General features: G+C 37.4%; 1 non-coding gene across 1 annotated transcript; it reads left to right on the forward strand.

The window, feature by feature from the left end:
* Positions 1 to 14384: 14384 nt before the first annotated feature.
* Positions 14385 to 14491, forward strand: LOC114050725. Its single transcript, XR_003570069.1, has one exon. It is a non-coding gene; the product is annotated as a U6 spliceosomal RNA (small nuclear RNA).
* Positions 14492 to 23836: the final 9345 nt, after the last annotated feature.

The following is a 23836-nucleotide window of genomic DNA, read 5'->3' on the forward strand; positions in this document are numbered from 1 at the left end:
GCTAAGCACTTTACAGTTATCTCATGTACATGTACATTATTTCACATACTCATTATACTCATATATTGTTGTCTCGTAAATATTTATTGAATTCAATTGAATTGAATTTGTAAAAGGGTACAACTCATTTTCTCTCTCTTGAGTATCAAATGGCACTGTTGTTAACTCATGAGGCCACATAGACACAGCTTGTAATTCTGGACAGGGGTTTTCCAAGACTTACCACGTATACTGTTTAGCCTTTCAAAGATCAGAGCATAAAGCTAACACTTCAGTGGCTGGTGGAGCTGATTAGCATGTGTATCCTCGTACTCTTCTCCCACTCATATTCCTTTTCATATAATATTACTGGTTGGCTGTTAGAGTATCAAGAGACCTGGCAGTTAGCAAAAGAATGAGGAGCTGCATTTCTGCTCCTCAAGATTCAGAACCAGAAAGTTCTGTGGATCCCAGCATAATGTATGTGTTACATGTCTATTAGCCTTTCCTCTTACCACATGACCATCCAACTTCCTTTTTCAAACAGAAGTTGCATGGGTGATAGTTTTTCTATCACTTCTTGCACGGAGGTTATTACTAATAATATGCCATGGCCCACTTATGACTGTCATATCTCTCAATGACCCTTTGGGGAACTAAGTTTAGATTCCTCAGCAGCTATAATGTTTCAGGATTCAGAGCTAAATAACTTCAGTGGAAGAATATTGGTGTTATGAAGATAAATGCTTGTGTCAAGAACCTTTGGGGATTGTTGAAAGCACTGCAATCCAAATGCAATCCAGCCTTCTCTTTCCCTTCTATTCAATATTGGGCTTAACTCATTGCCTCTCTGTCCAAAATACAGGTACTAAAAGACCAATTCAATGGACTAATTCAATGGATTCAGTGGACTGCCCATCCAATTGCAAGATACATCCGGATAACAGTCATTCATATAAATGTAAGTTATTGACAGTCTCTTTTCTTAAGGTCTGAAGTTCTCTTTTAATCTGTAAGCAAATTTCATTCTTAAGGAAATCTGGCAGATGGACAATTCTGAAATGCAAAGACCTCTCTGAATCTATTTACTTCCCTAAATTGACTTCCTGAGAGCGCTTCATTCTCTCTAGTAAATTTGATCGTCAGCATCAAAGCCATGACCACAAGCCAAGGACAAGTTAAAACCACTTCTAAGTTTCATGCATGGGTATCTTTTCATTGTCAGACAGTCCAAGAGTACAGTATTCCAACTACTTTGTGAAACCAAGATTGCTTTACTTCTGGTCTATGATTTGGGGCCGTAGTTGTACTGAACTGTGATAGTGAAAATGAAGGAGACTTTACAACCAGTCTGGGAGTATTTAAGGAGTGTATTGTCCACCTAGCCCTCAGCTAGGGTGCTTTTGGAGATGCTGTCATGATGTACCACATCCTTGATCACCTTGTACCTACACCACCCCCACCCAAAAGATAATTTCTTCCCAAAACAAAACAGGAATTCAGCACTTAGCTCTCTACCTCCCTTGCATAGTCTTTTTTGCTATCCCAATGCATAGCTGGGGGACCCAAACTCTCAATTTTCCCTTGAATACACTAATGCAATCATTCACAAACCTTATGTACCATCATTGAAGTCCTCCTCACACCAAACTTGCTACTGAGATACATGGCTTTCTAACTCTCCAATCTCACTTCAAGACATTCACTGACTCCTCTTCCAAATGGCTACATTCACCCCTCTGAAGCTAGCCTCTCAACTACCAAAAACAAATGCCAGCTGGGAATTTACTTCCTGCCGCTACTAAGTATCCCTAGGGGACTACAACCTCCTGCTTCTTCTAGCTTCTGATGTCCACTTTTTGTCCCTTTCTGCTTTGCCTTATATCATTCCAAACACTGGAAAGCTTCCAAAGAAGTTTAAGTACAATTCAAGGAGCTTACAATTTAAATGCAAAGACTTAGGTATGTGAAAATAACAAATAAGAACAAACACACACACGTGTGCTCACGTGTTTGTGTGTATAATTATACACTGAGTAACATTGTCAACATATTCCCAGAAAATACAATATTGAGCAAAATGGCATGACAAGGGACCATTAATTCCACAATGTTCTTAATAATGGGCATGAATATAATATAAATGAATAAAGTCATGAACTCATTTGTTACAATTAGATGATTTGTTTTGGTCCCCAAGAGCTCAAGATAGAATAGAGAATTGATGGGGGGTGGAAGTGTCTTTGCTATTGAAATATGGAAAAGGAAAATGTGTAAACTTCAGAAAGAGTTTGTTGTCTATCTTATGACAATTAGCAAAGATCATACTTGAAGATTTTGATGAATTTGTGATCTCTTGGATGTGAGCAGTCCATCCAAGAGTGCAGATCACACCCCTATCTATCTATGACTGCCCATCCTGAGAAACTCTTATCCAAACCTCCTCATAACCAATACAAAGAAAAGTAAAAGATAATCTCGGCTCTTGAGGAGCTCACAATCTAATGAGGAAAATGATGTGCAAATAACTATTTATAGACAAGCTATATACAGATTAAATTGAAAATAATCAGTGGAAGGAAGACACTAGAATTAAGAGGGATTGGGAAAGGCTTCCTGTGAAAGGTGATATTTTATCTTGGACTTGAAGGAATCAGGGGTGAACTAATCAAATAAAGGTTTTGGGGGAAGAAATAGGGGACAAAAAATGTTTGTAGGCAATAAGGAAGCAACCAGTAGACAAGGGGAGACTGGAGATTAGTGAGAGAATAGGGATGATAGAGAGGACAAACTGCTGGAGAAGACAGGACGAAATCATCAGTGACAGAATAGGAGATACAATATATACTACCATGCTCAGAACAGCACTTTTTGAATTAGCGAAAACCAGAAACAAAAACTGGATGCCAATTGATTGAGGAACCTAAAGAACATTTTATACAATTACAACAAAAATGTACATTTTTTTAAAACATCAAAGACATTAGACTTCAGATTAAATGTAATAATCATTCTAAGTTCTAGCAAACCAATGAGAAAGCACACTTTCCTCCTTTTGGGTAGAAAAGTGGTGGCCTGCAGGTCCAGAGTGCTGCATACACTGTCAGGAAGTCACTGTCTATTGGTTTTGCTTAATTATGGTTTTTTTTTTCTATAAGAGTACTTTGGGGAAAGGAGAAACAGGAAATAACTTTGGGAAAAGGATCAACTGTATTAAGAAAAAACAGCATCAACACAATATTTTTATAAATAGTTTTGAAAGTCCTATCCTCCAAATTATGGCTTAGGGAGCCAGACAAGCAGTTTCCTGTACTAATTCAGTATTTTGGAAATCAGGACCTATCTGAAAAACAGACTATTTTGCAAGATATGATATAGATTTACCATTTAAAGTAAATTTCTGTGTCACCTATGAATCATTCAACTTGCAAATTATTTCTCCATTTTATCTTGAGCTGCTGAGTATCGACGCTAATTAAATAATTGCAGCATAAGAGTTGTTGGCATATTATTAATGCAGTGGAATCTCTTTATAGTATTGATGTTTAAAAACAGGACATATTACTGCATTGTTCTAAATATATAGGCTATCACCAAATATAAGCTGCATTAGATATCTTTGAAAGAAATGTATGCTTGTTTATGTGTCTCTGTGTGTGTGTCAAGGGATGTGGATATGTGTACATACATTCTGAAAAACAATACCAATTACAGCAATAACTCAAATTTTACAGAAGCCAGGTTTGCAGAAGGGAATGGAGTCTGTATTCAAATTATTGTGGGTTTGTAGGCTAACCATATTTTATTAAACTTCTAATGTTATTACACTGCAAGGAATGATTTGATCAAGGTATATCTGAATCTAAAGATTGCTCTAATGGGCTTCTACTGTCATAGAAAAAATAGCATTATTATCCAATTTTTTATTTCCCCTCTGCACACAATTATACATTCTTTAATTCTTCATTAGGCCCATGATTTCTTCAAAGTAGATACTACCTTCACCAGTGAAGATGAGGACCCACCAGTGCCTTCTCATCCAATGTAATTAGAATGTAAAATCCTTGAGGGTGCATATTGTCTTATTTCTGTCTTTGCATCCTCAGTAACTAGCACACTACCACCCTACACTTAGGAATTTTTTAACTGAAGCATTATCCAAGTTCCATTAAGGATCTAAGGGCTAGAGTGACCTTCTCCTCTTTCGTTGGGTTTTTTTCCATTAAATACTTCATGAATATCAGTATACCACATGCATTGTCCATCTGCTATCCCTCAATGTCACTCACCTGCTTTGCCAATCAAAAATATCCTTGATGGAAAAACCTGGAAAGACATACATGAACTGATAAAAAGTGAAGGGAGCAGAACCAGGGGAGCATTGCACACAGTAACAGCAATATTATATGATAAAGAGCTATGAATGGCTTGGCTATTCTCGACAATACAATGATCCAAGACAATCCCAAAGGACTCATGATGAAAAACGCTATCTTCCTCCAGAGAAAGAACTGATGGAGTCTGAATACAGACTGAAGCATATTACTCTTCTCTTCCTTTCCTTTTTTCTTTCTTTTCTTCCTTTCTTCCTTTCTGTTCAAGTCTTCTTGCACAAAATGACTAATATGGAAATGTTTTACATGATTGCACATATATAACCTACATCAGATTGCTTACCACCTCAGGGAGGGAGGAAAGGAGGGAGGTAGGGATAGGATTTATAACCCAAAACTTTAGGAAAAAAATAACAAATGTTTAAAAATTGTTTTTGCATGTAATTTGGGGAAAAATAAAATGTTATTTTTTAAATGTCCTTGATGGTGTCTTTTATGCCACTTGTGGTGTGAAAGTCATCACTGGTAATATGCTGTTACCTAATCTCCTCTACAATTCTCTCTCCAGTGCCCTTTAGGTCACCCCCTACTCTCCCTCCCCTTTTTGAATCTTCTGAACTCAAGTAAGGAATCTTCCCCACAAAAATATGTACAAAGGTGCACCAAGGATGCAGTTTTGATAAACTGAATATTAACATCAAGAAAGAAATCAATCTGCTGTCATTGAAGATATTTTACTTAAAGTCCAAAGAGAAGAAGGCTTCTTTCTCAGTGAAAAAAAAAAAAAAAGAAAAAAAAAAGGTTTTCCAGATGCTCCTGTTTGTGAATAATTTGGGCCTGATTGCATGAAATACAAGCATACCACTGGGTCTGCTCCATGAGATCCAGGTTCATTGAAAAGAGATTGGTCCACCCATCCCTATGGAAAAAGCAACAGGGATTATGGCATACAGTTTGGAAGACAACCCATTGAATTTGTCCATGAATATATTTAAGAGTAGGGTATACATTGGGGTAAGAATTCAAATTCTGCCACTACCTAATTGTATGATTTTGGGGAGACTTCAAGTCCCTCCAGGCTTTAGTTTCTACATCCATAAAACTATGAAATTAGACTAGATAATTTCTAAGGATACTTCTAATTCTGAAAGTTTATGAGTCTATATCTTGGCCAGACATTGCAAGTGGACAATACAATCATCCCAGTATTGAGTAAGAAGAATATATCAAGCCAGATTTTATTTGGGGAATTGTACATATAGCCCATTATCCTAAGTTATTCACTACCATAAAAAAAGCAAAATCAAAAACAAATCTATTTTTAATTTGAGTATTCCCTCATTGATGCTGTGTGATTGGAAATAATGGATTAGGGGCAACTAGGTGGCACAGTGGATAGAGCACCAACCCTGGAGTCAGGAAGACCTGAGTTCAAATCCAGCCTCAGACACTTACTAGCTGTGTGACCCTGGGCAAGTCACTTAATTCCCATTACCTCCAAAAAAAACAAAAAAACAAGCAAGTAAGAAAATAATGGATTAACACAATCTCAGAAGAATGACTGTTATATACTCAGTGAGAAATAAACTTTGGTTTACTTTAAACTGCTATTCTATGGGGAGACAAAATCCCAAGTTTAAAAAAATAGTCTCATACTGCCACAGAGAGGAGGAAGATGAGGAGGAAGAGGGAGAGGAGGGATAGAGAAAGAGAGAGAGAGAGGAAGGAGAGGAAAATGAGCTAATTTGTACATAACATTTAAATATGGTTATCAAAGTACTTTGCATATGTCATGTCATTGAATTCTCACAACAACCCTGGGAGGTAAATGCAATTATTATCTCCATTTTACAGATAAAGAAACTGAAACTGGGTGTAGTGACTTGCCCAGAATTACACAACTAGTAAGTATCTGTGGTGGGATTTGAAGTCAGGTCTTCCTGGGTCCAGGCCCAGAATTCTATCCACTGTGCCACTTAGCTGCAAAAGTGATCAGACTAACTTCCAAGTTATCATGCAGACAACTTGATTAAACTCAGAAGTCAGGTGACATGATAACAGATAATCCAGAATAGGAAGCATCTGTAATTTCATAGCATGAGGAATTCTCTTCATAGATGCAGATCACAACCTTATTAAGTATATCTTAATAGATAATTCCAAGGAAAGTTTCCTGAAGCACACAGAGGCTCAGGTTCACACAGCTAGAAAGTGTCATAGGTGAGATCTACACCCAAGTCTTCCATACTCCAAACCTACCACCCCACTACTGCTTCACAAAAACAGAATCAACCAGAAAACGATCCATCCAATGGCTACTTTAGCGATCACAGGTTCAGTCGGCCTGTGTGTCCTGCTGCAGACATTTAGAATGGCAGTAACATTTTTCTCTTGCTACTGGCGACAGTGGAAGAGCAGCTTGGAGATGCATGGTGCAAAACCCTCCAGTCCCCACACAGTGGGGAGTGGAGGTGAACATTTCTGGACCAATTCTCATCATGATGCTCATGCAGCACCAAGGGCCAGGTGAGATCATGGGAGTCCTTTGTGTTTGGTTTCATGGATGGTTTTAAGTGCCAAGGGCAGAAGGAAGGCCTTCTGGAACAGGGCAGGAATGGAGCATGTCTCCTCTTCAACAGTTGATTCCTGTGGCTGTTTGTAAAGAATTTGTTAGTAGCTGCAGAATCTCTTGTATGCCTAAGGTATATGGAAGGCATTTGGAAGGCAGCAGGCAAAGGGGGCACTCCTGGCTAGACCCTGGAGGAGAGCAAAGGCATGCTAGGACCATGGCCAACAGCAGACCTTCTGTTCATCCCGTATTAGGATAGCAATTTGGGAATAAAATTCAGGTCCATTCCCAAGGTTCCCTTCCAGTTGTAAATGGAATGTTTGATGCTAATATGAATTTCCTTTCAATTCGAAGTGCCCATTTTTTCTATCCTTTCTCTAAAGCTAACTTCTCTGACTTGTATCATCAAAAGTCCAGGAAAAAAATCTTAACTAGGGAAAAAATTCATTTATGTGTCCCTGAAAATTACAATAGGCAAAAATTATCCTTAATTTCATTTTCAAGACACCATAGTTGAAAGGAGGATGAATTTTGTGATATAAGAATAAACCAGTTTTTTGCAATTAAAAAAAAAAACAGTGAGACCAAAATAAAAGAAAAGTAGATGATTGAAGGAAAATTTTTCATTAACAGCTTGGTTGTTGGAAGTATTTGTGTTTTTAGTTTTTTGGTCCAGACTTATTATAATACTACAGGGAATGGATAATAACAATACACATTTATATAGTACTTTAAGATCTGTAACTCCTTTCTCTGTGAAGTAAGTATTGCAAGTTTTTATGATATTTATTGTCATTTTCGTTGTGTGTGATTCTTTGTGACCCCATTTGGTGTTTTCTTGGCAAAGTTAATGGAGTGGTTTACTATTTATTCCCATATTATATAGGAGAAATGAGAGGTACAGAGGATGAATGGCTTGCCCAAAAGTCACAAAGGTAACAAGTAGCAGAACCAGGATTTGAACCCAGCTTCTCTAACTCCAAATCTGATGGTCATGGCCCTATAGAATACTACTACCCAATTCTCCAATTGATACTAATTGATACCTCTCATTTAATATAAATTTATAAAAATCAAAGTCATTTCTAATGGACAAATGATCAAAGAATGCAGAAAGGCAGTTTACAAAGGAGGAAATGCAAATAGCAAACCCATCCAAAAGTATTCAGGTTTGTTAATCATATAAGAAATGCACATTAAATGTAAAAGGAGTTCTGAGATTTAAAGGAGCGAAACCCAAAGAACAACATGCACAATGACTGAAATAATTGAAATAAAACATCACTGAAATGCAACCAAACTCTTCATAACTAAAAAATCAGTGATGGCCCTGGAGAGCAAATAATGAGTGAGGAGGGAAGAAGGCAACAAGCATTTATTAAGCACCTACTATTTGCCAGGCACCACAGTAAACACTTTGCAAATATTATCTCATTTGATCCTCACAACAACCCTGGAAAATAGATACTATTACTTTCCCCATTTTACAGTTGAATAAATTGACACAGACAAAGGTTAAGTAATTTAACCAGGGTTACATGGCTAAGAAGTATCAGAGGTTGGATTTTAAGTAAGGTCTTCCTGACTCCAAGCCCAGTGCTCTACTACTGCTCCCTCCCCCACACCAGCTAATAATAAAACAGATCTCCCTTTTCATTAAGATCATACAAGATTCCATGAAAAGATTCAATGCTGCTAAACTAAATATCAATAGCAATTTAGAAATCAATAAAGGAGATAATATGCCCAGAGGGCAATGAGACTATCTATATGTTGTCAGATGCAAACACTCAATTGAGTGTTTTTACTTAAATGCTATTCTTTGATACAAATCAAGGAACAGTCTGGAGGGTGGGCAGAGAGGTTTGTTAATTTTTAAGAGAAATTATGACTATAAAGACAAAAGGTATCAAAAACACATTTTAAAACAAATTCATAATTAAACAACTGGAAAAAAAATAAATAAAGCTCAATGCTAATGTGAAAGGGGGAAAACAGGTACATTGATCCACTGGTATAAAATGGTATGGTCTTTCCTGACAGCAAGTTGGAACCATACAGCAAGATTATGAAACTGTTCATGCCTTTTGACCTGCTAATTCCACTATTGGGAATAGGCCCAAATGAGTTAATTAAAGAGAAAAGGCCTGAGTTATAAATAATTGCCCAAAGCTGGCAACCAAAATGCACAAATGTCAGGATATAACAGGGCTGTCCCAACGTTACAGAACATTATGCCACTCTGCTAAATGATAAATATGAGGAATATACAGAAATAAGAATTAATGTAAAGCAAAAAAAAAGCTGGAGTTCAGCCTATACACTAAACACAACTATATAAAATGTATGTGCATATACATACAGAATGTACAATAATGAAGAATAAAAAAAGAGCATGGACTGAATTACTGAAAAATTACCACTGATATTTATAGGTACTAGATTACAAACTCCTCCTGAGCTATATTATTGATGTTCAGTCATTTCCAACTCTCTGACCCCATTTGAGGTCTTCTTGGCAAAGACAGTTTGCCATTCCCTTCTTCAGCTCATTTTTATGCATAAGGAACTGAGGCAAACAGGGTTAAGTGATGCGCACAGGGTTGCATAGCTAGTAAGTGTCTGAGGTCAGTTTTGAACTCAGGTCTTCCTGACTCTGGGGCTGGCACTCTATCCAATGTGCCACTAGCTGCCCTGAATGATATTTTTAGTATCTAGTAACATACTTTGTATTTAGAAGACACTTAATGTTTGTTGGATGCTTATATATTTACATGCTTTTTATTAATTGATTCTTCACTACAAAACAAAAAGGAACCCCCCAAAATACATTTGGGAGCTGGTTGTTTTCTTTTTGCTGGGCGTATAAGCTGGGAGCTTAAATTTTCTTCTTTTAGTGAAAGAGAGGATCCCAGACATTCTCCATGTTCTCACTTGGCTTAAATGGTCTCTCCATGAACAGAGTGTACAATAAGACTTGCTAAAGAGAAGGGAATTTTAGAAGCAATTGAGTGAATGGTGTGCAGATAAAAACAAGAGGAAAATGCATGGCTCATCTTCTCTGATTGATGGGAGTTTCAAAAATAGACTTGACAGGTAGGGATCAGCATCGTGTAAGTTTCTTTCTGAACTGTGATAAATCTGCTACTCTTTGACAGGTGATGCTTACTGAAATTGATATTGGGTTATGACGAGGCCTTTATCTACTAACTCTCATTCATCAGGAGGGCTTAGAAAATTGCCACGAATACTCTTTGCAATACTAAGGCCCTATCAAAATTCCAACATCTGACTTGGAGATATTCCCTCTCCTTTCTATATGTCTATACAGAAATAAAAATGATTCTAAAAAGAAGACAGAACCAATATCTGTTCAGGGCTGAGTTTTGGTGGGGTTGGGTTTCATTCAGTTTGGTTTTTGTTTTGACTAGCATAGCATCTTTCAGAGTAAAAACACAATAATTGATCCTGAAGTGTTTCTTAAATGCCACCTATGTGCCAGGCACTCTTCTAGGTGCTAAAGAAAGTCAAAAATGAGAAAGATCAGGCCCTCAAGAAGCTGACATTCTGTCAGGGAGACCGCATGTACACAAATGAATATAAGCAAGGTAAATTTTTGTAAAGGAGCACACTGATGCTGACGCTGCTGTTGGGTTGTTTTTCAGTCATGTCTGACTCTTTGCGACCCCGTTTGGCATTTTCTTGGCGGGGTTTTCTTGGCAAAGATATTGAGTGGTTTGTCATTTCCTTCTCCAGCTCATTTTTCAGATGAGGAAACTGAGGTAAACAGGGTTAAGTTACTTGTCCAGGGTCACACAGCTAGTAGTGTCTGAGGCCAGATTTGAATTCAGGAAGATGAGTCTTCCTGACTCTGGAACCAGTGTTCAATCCACTGAACCACCTAGCTACCCCTTGGGGAGAACACTAGCATCCATCAAATTGATTCCTATCCTTGTGACCAGAGACGGGAGCTCAATTTGGTCATTCCAATCCACTATCGCCCACTACCACAACTTCTCAAACCTGTGGGAAACAAAGGGAAAGGAGGTATAGGGAGCAATGAATTGTCAAATCTGCAGCTCCAGTTATCTTAACCATTCCGAAGCTTAACACTGTGTTTGACACATAGTAGGGACTTAATTAAAGTTTGTTGACTTGACTGAGTCTCAGTTTCCTCATCTATAAAATAGAGTATAGGTGAGCACCCACCTCACAGGACTATTCTGAGGTTCAGTAATATAACAAATGTAAAACTTTTTGCAAACTTCAAAGCATTATATAAATGGGAGTGATTATTATTACTGTCATTATTTTTTCCCAAACATCATCATCTGTTTGATCCCTGTGGACCACCCTCAAGGATCAATGCAGCTATTGTCCAGGCCCTCCAAGCATTTCAACAGATGGTCCAAACCACAGTTTGAAATGTTCTAATGATCCTTTTTTTTCTACTTGGCTCCAAAAATGACAATGAGAAACAATGGGTGGGGGGCTGTAAAAAACCCAAACTTGTGCTAGATGAAAATGCCCATGGCACTCAGGGCCATTGTGGAACTCTATATCTTTTCCCAACCTAGAAAGGAGCTATGGAGCTATCACAGAGTCTGCAGTAGATGGAATAAGGTCTTTGTCTCCAGCAATGGGAATCTTTGAACTGCTCTGTGTGTGTGTGTGTGTGTGTGTGTGTGTGTGTGTGTGTGAGAGAGAGAGAGAGAGAGAGAGAGAGAGAGATAGACAGACAGACAAACAGACAGAGACAGAAACAAAGAGACAGAGAGAGAGAGAGACACCTATGTTCACCCACATTTCTATAAGTTGTGCCTTCTCTTATATAAAGTTTATGTGCAATCACAAGTACAGCCCTGTCTGCATCCTAGTTGGGGTCCAGGGAGTGTGAATTTGCAAAAGTTAGTATCTATTTGAATATGCAGAACCTACCCATTTCAGAAGTCTCATTTCTGCCTTGACAACAAAAGTTTGCCTGGGGGTTTGATGAACTGTTATGATTTCATCAATAATTTGTAGATTTATACAAACTGGATTCCCAAAAAGCAAAAGTTTAAATAGAATCCAAGGTTTTTCTTTTGCCTCTGAACGAAGTCATCATTTCCAGCTAGAGAGGATGCCTGAAACTGAGGCAAATTCCCAACCTTGCAAGAGAAGGGAGTGGACCCAAAAGGAAGGCTAGAGAGCAGAGGCCAAAGGAAAATCCCCACCCACCCATGGACAGAGACAGGTGTGATTGGGAAGATTTTTTTCCCATCATTTTCTGAACGAAGGAATAAAGACTTCCTTTACCAACCAAACCCTGCCCTCAACAAGGGCATCTAAGCACATAAAGAAAACCATCCTAATGACCAGATCTTTCCAAAAGAGGAATAGTCTGCCATGGGAGGTAGTGAGTTCACCTTCACTGGAAGTCTTTAAGCAAAAGCTATCAGGTGTACATAATAAGGATTCTTTATCAGGTATGGATTAGACTAGATCAGCAATTCTTAACTTTTTTGCATCATGGACTCCTCTGGCAGTCTGGTGAGGCATATGTAGGAGCCTTCTTCAGAACAATACTTTCAAATATACAGAAAAAAATACTTAGAGTTACAAAGAAAGGCAATCATTTTAAAATAAGGAAAATATTTCTTTTTATAAACATTTAATAACATTTATGTGGTATAATATTTAATATTTTAATAATTTTTAAACAAGGCCATGGACCTCAGTTTAAGAATTCTCTGAACTAGATTGAAATGGAGAGATCTTCCTGTGATGAAATTCTGTGATCCGATAATCAGCTATGGAAAACTGTATCGCACTCCAAAGCATAGAGCAACTCATAATCATAGTAATATATAATATCTGAAGATACAACAATAGCTTCTACGTAGGAAGGTAAAATATGAAAGAACTCCCCTTATTCTTCAGCCTTGTCTTCTTTTTCTTAAGGAAAAGGAATCTGCTAAATCTGTCGTCCATCCAAGAAACGTCAATTTTCCCTCCTTTAACAGCATACAAAAAAACCAATATATGGTAACCAAAAAACTATTTCAGTTGAGATTCATTTAATGTATGTAGGTCTGGCCTTCTCCTAGGGGAGGCAAAGTCCTTTCCCAAGCTACAAAAGCACCGCTAAAGGAAACCATCAGTATGTTCCCTAGTGAAAATAGGAAGGAATCTATTCTTCCCTCTGCACCCAAAGACCTCATAGTCATAAAGGATGGAAAGGAGCAAGAAGTTATTCTTTGAAAACAGTTTTATTAAGAGTATTACTGTTGAGAGGAGAAATGCAAAAGTCTAGAGCAAAGACAAGTAAATAGAAGAAGTGGATAGGCTTTATAAAGAATGAACTTGTATCTTTTGTCAGGGAGGAGAGAATCTACACCGGGGAAGGGAATCTGTGGCCTTAAGGCCATATGTGGCCTTTCAGGTCCTTAAGTTTACAGAAAATTTGTTCTGTAAAATTTGGATTCAGTCAAAAGGTCACACTTAAGGACCTATTAGGCCTCATGTGGTCTCAAGGCTGTAGGATCTCCTCCTCTTATCTACACACAAAACCATCCCCCCTCCACCAGCCCCTGCCAGAGAACCTCTCAGGCTCAAAAATGGCAGCCATAAAGAGTCAACAGCAAAGTAACAAAGAAATCTCTAGCAAAAAAGCACCCCATGGAGGAGTTCCTGGGCCAAGCTTTCTGGAAGGAGACATTCCTGGACGATTCTGTGTCCTTGGACTACACAGAAGGTGGGACCATGAAGTGACAAAAGACCCAGCCATGACATGGAGAAATAAAGCCTAGGCCTGCCTGCCCTTCATCAGTAATAGAGCCAGACCTTAGTCATAGTCAGAAGCTCACAAAGGAAGTCCAACATTCTGGCACAAGCCAAAAAAGAGTCATTTGTGAATGAGCTATCACCAAAATGGAACTTAGTCTGTGTAAATACAGAGTAGGTGTTCTGATCCCTGAGTGATAACAACAGCGACAGCAGCAATAATAATAACTAGCATTTATGTAGCATTTAAGGTTTGCAAAGCACTTCACAAATATTGTCTCACCTGATACTCACAACAACCCTGGGCAGATAAGTGCTATTATCATTCCATTTTTACAGATGAAGAAACTGAGGTTTCGAAAGGTTATGTGAATTAATAATACTGCATTTGAATAGGACTTTACCCTTTTCAAATTGTTTTCATATTCATTATTCATTTTGTTACTCATAGTTACTAATTCTCTCTCCTGCCTCATATCACTTTGGATTTACTTATATACTTTATTTTTGTATTGTATTCACCAGTAGAATATAAGCTCCTTGAGAGCAGGGACTATTTTTCATTTTTTGTGCCTGTGTCCCTAGAAACTACCTATTAAAGTTCCTAATACAAAATGGAAGCTTAAAAAATGTTGAATTTTATTGAATTCAACTTTCTGGGGTCAAAAGGCTCATCTATATTGGTAGCTTCCACCTTCCCAAATTTTATCCATTCCTTCTCAAGAATAAAGAATGCAGTGCTTGCTTCGGCAGCACATATACTAAAATTGGAATGATACAGAGAAGATTAGCATGGCCCCTGCGCAAGGATGACACTCAAATTCAGGAAGAATAAAGAATGCTTCTTAAATTCTAAACCCTAGATACCATTCTCAATCTAAAACTAGAGTTAAGTACACTGGATAATATTTACTGTTGGGTCTAAAAAAGCAACAAGTCACTTGCAAGTTGGTATGTCTGGGAATTTAATCTGAGAGTAAAATTAGATAAAAGTGCTTTGTAAACAAAATGGGGGAGGGGAATCAATTAGAGGAGCCCTCTGGGTCTATGAAAGTATGATCACCATTAAGCTATAAGTTGAAATATTGCGTAAGGGGAAAAGAAGAAATAGAGCATTAATTTCTTGGTGACTTGGAGAATTCAGTATTATTGACGGATTTGAATAACTTGCTGACTTTTATTAGAAGAGAACACAAACTACCTGAATCCAAAAGGTTCACTGAATAGACCCAAATAATTCAATCATAAAGGACTTCAGTGTCCATCTAGTTCAATACATATCCAAAAATATCTGCCTACTATGACATGTTGTCATAGTACTGTGACTACATGTGTTCATCCAGTGCAGCATGAAGACCAAGAAGAAAGAGTAAGCTACCACCTCTGAAGCCAGCTCATTCCTCTTTTGGATAGCTCTAATTATAAGGAAATTTCTACTGACATCAAGCTTCAATTTGTCCCTTTACAATTTCTATCCATTGCTCCTGATTCTGTTTTCTGGAGTCAAACAGAATAAATAAAATTTTCTTCTACGTGACAGCTGTTTCAATTTTTGAATACAACTATCATGCTTCACCCTCTTCAATTCTTCACTTCTCCAGGTTATATTTCCCCAGTTCTTTCAACCAATTCTCAGATGGCACAAACTCAGAACTTGGTCTTCAGGGTCTATTCCATCATAGATATAGAATGGACTTTCCTTCCAAGGGTCCCCTTGAGGGCACGGACTGTCTTTTGCCTTTCTCAGTATAACCAGAGATTGGCACAGTGTCTGGCACATATAGGAATTTAATAAATGCTTATTGACTTGCTAGAGAAATCACCTTACATAATGTATTCTGCAATATATAGTATGTTTCTCTTTTTTTTCTTTTTCTTTTTTCTTTTTTTCTTTTTTTTGCTTTTTGGTGAGGCATTTGGGGTTAAGTGACTTGCCCAGGGTCACACAGCTAGTAAGTGTCATGTGTCTGAGATTAGATTTGAACTCACATCATCCTGACTCCAAGGCCAGAGCTCTATCACAGTATGTTTCTCTTAATAGAGAGGTCCCCGGACAATTTGTTGTACAAGGTTAACAGTATAACTTCTCTCAGGAATATCCCTGTGCATTCTGTATCTTAGGACCTTAAAATCCAGTCCAAAAAATGAAAACTTATTTGACCAACACCAGAGAAACTGCTCCAGAAAAATCTATAAAATGCTTTCTATCTTATTTAAGGAAATTATCAGTCTCTATAGTAGCAGTACACTTGGGGCAGGAATGCATGGAGAGCTAAGACCTGGGTTCAATTCCTGCCCCTGATATACATTAGCTATATAATCCCGGGCAAATCATTTAATCTCAGTGCTTCATGCAACTCTCCAAGACTATGAGTTTCAGAGGACAATGCCAGCCACCAATGGATGAGTACTTGGGAACCCCTGTACTAGTGAAATCAAGATCCAGTCCCAGTCTCTAAGTGTTTTTATGCCTATACAAAGTCCAGATGATATTAGGGCCATATTTTTCCGAGTGTTCAATATTTCCATCGCTGCCTATTCTTAATTCATTGTTTAAATGGATACATGATATTATGGTGTTGATACTTCATCTACCAGTCCAGAAAAAAAAAACTGTATGTCATCTTTCAAAAAATTATCAATGAAAACTTCCCTGATATTCCAGAACTAACAGGTAAAATGGACATTGAAAGAATCCACCAATCACTTCCTGAAAGAGAACGCAGAATAAAAACTCCTAGGCATATTATAGTCAAACTCCTGAGTTCCCAGGTAAAGGAGAAAATATTGCAAGTAACTTTTGTTGTTCAGTCATTTCAGTCATGTCCAACTTTCCATGACCTCATTTGGGGTTTTTTGGTAAAGATACTGGAGTTGTTTGCTATTTCCTTCTCTAACTCGTTTTATAGATGAGGAACTGAGGCAAACAGGGCTAAGTGACTTGCCCAGGATCACACAGAAAGTGTCTGAAGCCTGATTTGAACTCATAAAGATGAGTCTTCTTCATTTCAAGCCTAAAGCTCTATCCAATATGTCCCCTAGCAGCCCTTCCAAGTATCCAGAAAGAAATTCAAACATCATAGAGCCACAGACAGGATAACACACTATTTAGCAGTTTCTACAATAAAGGATCAGAGGGCTTGGAATATTATATTCTGGAGGGCAAAGGAGCTAGGATTACATCTACCCAGCAAAACTTAGTATAATCATTCAAGGGGGAAAAATGGCCATTCAATGAAATATAGAACTTTCAAACATTCCTAATGAAATAGGAATTTTGCTGAATAAAAAAATGACTTTCAAACACAAGACTCAAGAGAAGCATAAGAAAGTAAACAGGAAAGAGATATCATCAGAGATTCAATAAGGGTAAACTGTTTACACTCCTACATTGGAAGATTATACTTGTAACTCCTAAGAACTTTCTCATTATTAGGGCAGTTATAAGTATATATAAACAGAGGACGTGGGTGTAATTTGAATATGATGGGATGATTTCAAAAAAATAAAAATTAAATTAAAGGGTGAGAAAGAGGAATGCACTGGGAGAAGGGGAAAAGGAGAGGTAGAATGGGGTAAATTATCTCACATAAAAAAAGAACAAAAGAGCTTTTTGCATTGGAAGAGCAGATGGGAATTGGGAGGGAGAGTGCTTTAACTTCAGTCTCATTGGAATTGGTCCAAAGAGGGAATAACATACACACTGAGTTGGGTATAGAAATCCACCTTAGCCTATAGGAAAGTAGGAGAGGATGATGAGGGTGATAAAAGGGAGAGCAGACTGGAGAGGCAGTAGTCAGAAGCAAAACACTTAGGATGGACAGGGTGAAAGAAGAGAGTAGGATAAACAGGAGGAAAGTAGGATGGAGGGAAATACACAGTAATTATAACTGTGGGGGAAAATAACGAGAAGGTTCTCTGATAAAGGCCTCATTTCTCAAATACATAGAAATCTGAGTCAAATTTATAAAGAAAAATAAGAGCCATTCCCTAACTGATAAATAGTCAAAGAATATAAACAGGCAGTTTTTAGATGAAATAATCAATGCTATCTATAGTCATATGAAAAATGATCTAAATCACTATTGATTAGAAAAACACAAATTAAAAAACTCTAATACCACCTCTCACCTATCAAATTGGCTAATATAAAAAAGGAAAATGGAAAATGGAGAGGATGTGGGAAAATTGGGAGAGTTATGAACTGATTCAACCATTCTGGAGAGCAATTTGAAACTAGACCCAAAGGGCTATAAAACCATGCATACCATTTGACCCAGCAATACCACTACTAGGTCTATAACCCAGAGATTTTTGAAAAAAAAAGAGGAAATGGACTTATATGTACAAAAATATTTATAGCAGCTCTTTTTGTGGTGGTAAAGAATGAGAAATTGAGGGGATGCTCGTCAAGTGGGGAATGGCTGAACAAGTTGTGGTATATGATTGTGATGGAATACTACTGTGCTATAAGAAATGATCAGGATCCTCTCAGAAAAACCTAGAAAGACCTGTGTGAAGTGATACAAAGTGAAATGAGCAAAACCAGAAGAACATTGTACACAGTAATAGAAGTATTATACAATGATCAATTGTGAATGACTCAGCTATTCTCAGTAAAAACAATAATCTATCATGAAAAATGCTATCCATCTCTAGAGAAAAAAACTAATGAAGTCTGAATGTATATCAAGACATACTTCATTTTTACTTTATTTTTCTTGGGTTTTTTTGCTCTGTGTTTTCTTTCACCACATGACTAATCAGGAAATATATTTGCATGATTGCATACATACAGCCTATATCAAATTGCTTGTCTTCTCAGTAAAGGAGGACAGGAGGGACAGAGAGAATTTGGAACTCAAAAGTTTAAAAAACAAATGTTAAAAATTGTTTTTACATGTAATTGGGAAAAAATAAAATATTAATTTTTTTAGAAAAAGAATCAACCTAAGGCACTATGAACTCCCTAACCACAATGTCATGGTTCCTCTCTTCATTAGGACAATATTAATGTTAAAAAGATGTGCTTTGGAAGAAGAAAGTAGTATAGAATCTTTGTAAATACTGTACATTTCCCCAGATTTGATCTAGATCACTCTTGTCCTATTCAATTTATGGTCTATTTTATTAGTCCTGAAGTGTGTGTTCAAGACATGTTTACTAATGAATGAAATTAACAGGCTGTCCTTCTGACCCCATGTCCTAATCTTGACATTCAATGCACATTTGCATTTTCTTTTAAGTGACTGTGAATCTCACTGAGAAGGCCCTGCAATGTCAGGACCTTCCTTCTCAGAATATTATTGAATATCATAGCATCATAGCTTTAGACTCCAAAGAGACCTTCTTTATCATCCAATAAAATGTCCTTATTTTACAAATAAGGAAATTGAGGCCTAAATAGGGGAAGTGATTTGTCCAAAGTCACCCAGATAGCAGAATTGTGATCTGACTTAATTTGGATGTAAGCCAAGATTTTCAGACTCATTTTCCCCTATTGCTTTTTGTTTTCTTTTTATGGAGTAATACTATTCATGAACTTTCTTCTTTCTTTGTAAGATTTTGCCAATTGTATTCTCAATTACTATTGCTTTTGGCTTCCATGTCTCTCTATTTAGCAAAATAGCAAAGCATTTGCTTGCTAAGGAAGTTTAGGGGACTTTTGTCTTCCTCTTGTTGTGACTGCTTTACAGAATTTAAATTTCTCAAAGAATAGCCTGCCTTAACTTTTATTATTTTTTTCATTCAGAATCAACAGGGATTTTCTTTAGATTGAATTGTAACTCTTATAATTGCATTCAGAGCCTTTTTCTCATACTTACTCTTCTTTCCAATTTTTTGTTAGTTTTACCTCTGCTCTAATGAATCAAAGACCTGACTGCATGCAGACGGCATATGCTAAGATGGATTCCCACACAAGATTCCATCGAGACATCATGGTCAATTTCAGTTCTTGTGGTGTTGCTCATACTCAAAATACCCAATGCCTTCTGACTACTTTTGAAGAAAATATTCATGATATACATATGTGAAATATCTAAGCAAAAAACCAACCTTCAACTTCTTTCATTTCTTAATCACAAATGGCATTTCCCAATATATATTTTGCCTATTCTCCATTGTGCCCACATTCCCACCGAAGGCATAATATAGTGAGGTATGTGGAGAATATGATCAGGTTCTTTGTTTATTTCTTTATCCTCTGTAACAAATAAGCTACAACTGTTCTCTTGAAGGTCTCCTCACCTCTATTAACCACATGACCCCATGAACTTCTGTTCCTTATTACCACTGGAGACACAATAAAATAAACTCTTCCACTACCCTTATTTGCCTCTGCAAGGTCACTCTTTGAGTTGTCCTACCACTAGGTAGCAAATTCTTTCTATCATCAGCTTTCGTTTGTTGCAAGAATATAAATATTGCTACAGTTCTAGTATCTCATTTAGAATTTTATTTCATTTTGATTTTTAATCCAGACCTCTGATTTTATTGGTGTAGGAAGCTCCCAGGGAGGAAATCCCTTCTATCAATACAAATCTGTACCTTCGAAACTTTTAGTTACACTGAGAATTATTGTACAATTCTCAATTACACTAAAAGGTTCAGTGACTTGCCTAGGGTCACACAGCCAGTATATATCAAAGACTTGACCCAAGGCTTCCTTTTTTGTTTGTATTTGTATCCCTAGAACTTTAGCACAGTGCCTGGAACAGAGTAAGAACACAGCAAATGCTCAATCTAGCTACCTATCTATATACATATATTTTTATATATTTCCGTATAGTTATCCATCTAGCTTTCTGACTCTATCTTGATTCACTGTGTGAGCAGTTAAATAATGTTTGTAGACAGTCTGAAAATGGTATAATTATGAGTATAACTACAATTAGATTCCTTTTCCTGCTGTTTTGACGCTGTCACAGAAAACAGAAGGGGACCGGGAGGGGGGCCATTTTAATTTTTTATTTCTGTTGAGAAGCAATATGGTTTTTGGCACAGATGCTTAATAAATATTTATTGAATTAAACTGATAGAGAGCTGTCCTTGGGGTCAGGAAAATCTGGATTTAAATCCTGCCTCTGACATGTACTGTTGGAATGATCCTGGACAAGTCACTTAACTCTCAGTGCCCAAGGCAACCCTTTAAGACTATAAGTTTCAGAAGTAGTGCCAATCTGTTTTCATGGAGGGAGTTTTCCCCACTAGAAGTTCTCTATACTAGGAAATCACATTACTTGCTTCCCCCAAAATTTTTCTTCTAGGTCTCAGTGGCTAACAAATTTATCACCTGCCAGTGAGGACACAGAATGGCTACGTTGCAAATACCAGAATCTCAGACTGGAGCCTTTTTAGCTCAGTTGCTGCCAAGTGCTCCCTGGTAAAGCCAAATGTGAAATGCATCAGAAGCATGACACTGATCAAAACCTAACTTAAAGGACCAGATGCAAGAGAAATAAAAACAATATGGTGAACAAGGCATGGGATGAATTCAAGGTCATGGTTTGCTTTGAGAACTATGCAATTAGGTACATAGCTGACAGAACTTTGTTATACATCACTCTCTACATTTCTGAATGCTTTAAGAAACTCCAAAAAAGTGATTTTAAGAGCTGAGGAGAGGAAATATGCCCAGAGTGACTCATTTTTTTGTTCCTGGAGAACTGGAGGGATTTCTTCTTTAATGTGATTTATGTACAGCCTATAAATCAGTAGGGAAGATCACAGAATCTCAGAGTTTAAAGAAAAGGCAAAGGGCCTCTAGCCCAGCCCACACCTAAATAAGAATTCTCATCTAAAACATAGAGGTAGACATCCACTTGTTTTAAATGTCCAATAATGTCAACATAAAAATGTTTAAGTAGCACATAATCCAGCACAGATCTTTGGGGCATTCCATAGGGATACCTCCTTCAAGATGGTGTTTATCAAATAATCTACCTGTGTTCTTCTTAAAATAAATTTTATTGCTGTCTTCTGTTTTTATTTAACCTAAATTCCCTTCTATATCCCTCCCTCTCCATCTAATTGTACTAAGCCCATATCTCTCCATCTTTTTTTATTAATGCCACACACCCAAGCTCTAAGTTATAATATTCGCCTAAAGTGGAGTACATGTACAGCAACTGAAACAAGAAATAGAACCTTTTTTCGAGGCTTTGGAAGAAAGTTGCTAGTCCTTAGTGTGACAACCCCAGCAGGTAGACGACTTGCATTGTGAACAGAGATTCCAGAAACCAGAACCTATATTAACCAGGAAGGACAGAGGGGCAAAGGATCTTGTGTGGAAACCGTCAGAGTCCCTGACTTTTGCATTATATTATGCTCAGTTTGAGGCTTGAAGCAGAGAAAAGCCCATTTGCACTTGCAAAGCTCTCTGTGAAGATGATAGTGGTTCATGAGGCAAATTGGAGAATTTTGGGAGAAGGAAGAGGAAAAAGAGGAGCAGTGGCAGCAGTAGTAGTAGTAGAAGTAGTAGTAGTAGTATAAGTAGTAACAGTAGCAGTAGTAGCAGCAGTAGTAGTAGTAGAAGTAGTAGTAGTAGTATAAGTAGTAACAGTAGCAGTAGTAGTAGCAGCAGTAGTAGTAGAAGTAGTAGTAGTAGTATAAGTAGTAACAGTAGCAGTAGTAGTAGCAGCAGTAGTAGTAGTATAAGTAGTAACAGTAGCAGTAGTAGTAGCAGCAGGAGCAGTAGCAGTAGTATACTAGCATTCATATAGTGTTTTAAAGTTTGCAAAGAATTTTACAAATATTATGTTATCCTCCCAAAAACCCTAAGAGATAAATGTTGTTATCATCTCCATTTCATAGATGAGAAAACTGAGGCAGGCAAAGTTGAAATGGTTTGCTTACCGTCACTCAGCTAATGAGTGCCTGGAGCCAAATTTAAACTCAGTTCTTCCTGAGCACTCTATCCACCGTGCCACCTAACTGCCTATTAATTCCAGTGCCTTCCCTCTGTTAATCATTTCCTATTTATCCTCTATATAACTTATTTGTTTAGTGGTTATCTCTTCCAATGGATTGTGATCTCCTTGAGGGCAGGGATTGTCTTCTGCCTACTTTTTTGTATCCCCAGCTCTTAGCTTAGTGCCTAGCATACAGTGCTTAATAAATGTTTACTGACTGACTGACTGACTCACTGGATAGATGTAAATCTCAGCTAACAAAATAGGATCTGCCTTTTCAAATGTTTCTACTCTAATCCCGTAGCACCTTTCTTCAGGTCTCAGATGACACAACCTTGATCATCATTCCAGAGTTTTTCTTTTCTCAGGACATGAGACACGAATAGTTTGTCCTCTAAGAACAAAATTAGGCTCAGATTTTTTGGGTGTTGTAGCATTTCTGAGCTATGTCTGGACTCCAGTCAAGAGTTCTTTGCTATGTTCCTCTATGCATAGAAGCAATTTTAATAGAAATGACCTAAGTCTAAAAACTGCCTCTTTTGTATATGTGTGTGTATATATATATAGATATAGATATAGATATAGATATATATAGATATAGATATATAGATATATATGTATTTCTAAAGAGTTTTGGAATCTGGTTATGAAGGAATGTGGCATAAAGGTAAATATCCCCGAGAATAACTGAACTTAACAAGAGCCTGAGATAGACAATCACAACAATGTCTCACTTTCTTCATTTGGAAAAGTGAAAGGCTAAGGATTGAGCCTATGATTTCATCGATATAAGGCTGCTGGATAAGGAAATTTCTCCTACCGATGCAGGTCAGCACCTTCTCTCCAGCTTAGCTGCCCAGAAGTCTTACATGCCATGTGCCTTGCCCAGAGTTATATAGGCATTATGTGTCTAAGGTAGGACTTGAACCCAGGGTTTCCCGACCGCCTAAGCTTCTTTTCTATCCATCGCACCACAATAGAGGTTTAAAAAACAACAACAACAACAAATGACCTGCTATGAAGAACAAATAATTCTCCTATACTTTGGCATTTGAAATTCCTCAAATTATTCTTTCTGGATGCATGTGTCCATTGGGAATTTGAAGTCTATGTTTTACATAAGTTCACAATCATATTGTTTGCCTTTTCAATGGGTGAAGACCAGGTTGGAGGCAGGGAGAGAAGTTGTAACTTGAATTTTTAATGAATGTTAAAAATTAATTGAAAAAAGCAGTTTGAAGTTCACTGCGTTGGAGCAATCGGGTACCTTCTGATGA

This window comes from Vombatus ursinus, unplaced genomic scaffold, assembly GCF_900497805.2.
Source record: "Vombatus ursinus unplaced genomic scaffold, bare-nosed wombat genome assembly UNPS02014799.1, whole genome shotgun sequence".
NCBI classification, from domain to species: Eukaryota; Metazoa; Chordata; class Mammalia; order Diprotodontia; family Vombatidae; genus Vombatus; species Vombatus ursinus.